This window comes from Pelophylax lessonae (assembly GCF_965119305.1).
Source record: "Pelophylax lessonae genome assembly, chromosome: 7".
NCBI lineage: Eukaryota > Metazoa > Chordata > Amphibia > Anura > Ranidae > Pelophylax > Pelophylax lessonae.
In genome coordinates, this window is record NC_138774.1 from 200,323,097 (window position 1) to 200,323,832 (window position 736).

Sequence of the window (736 nt, forward strand, 5' to 3'; positions counted from 1 at the left end):
CCTCCATAGTCTTATCAGTAGTATGGGCCTTCACTTTCAGAATGGCTATCTAGTGTGGAAGGCAGAAGGCCATGAACAGCCTATCAATCAACTTCACATGTTTCACTGGCTTCCCCGAACTAGCGAAAAACCCTCTTGCCTTCCAGATAGGAAAAATCATGTGCCACCCCAAAAGCATACCCCGAGTCTGTATAGATGTTGATCCTCTGATCTTTATGGATCTCAAAGGCCCTTGCTAGTGCCCACAGCTCAGCTTCTTGTGCAGACATATGGGAACTCAATGAACCCTTCTCCACAACTTCACTAGCTATAGTCACTGCATAACCTGTGTGTGGCTTACCATCCGAGGTGAAATACCTGGAACCATCGACAAAAAGGTTCTTAGCATCTGGGATGGGAGTCTCCTTCACCCCTTCACCGGATTGACAGCCGCTGATTCCCATTCCTTCAAAGAAAGGCAGTCATTTTACTGCTCAACATGTTGTCCTACTATGTTGGAAAATTGGATAGAGGTCGAGAGATTAGTATTGTTAGCTTCAAAGTTTTGAGAATTGTCATTTTTCACACCATTATCTCCCACCTCTTCCTCCTTAATAACAGGAAGAAGAGATGCTGGGTTCAAAATAGTGCATCGTCTTAGAGTCAGGTTATTAGGTAGTAGGAGAGCCACTTCGTACTTAGTCAATCTTGCAGCAGAAAGGCGTTTTGTCTGGGCATGATTTAGGATTTCCTGCAC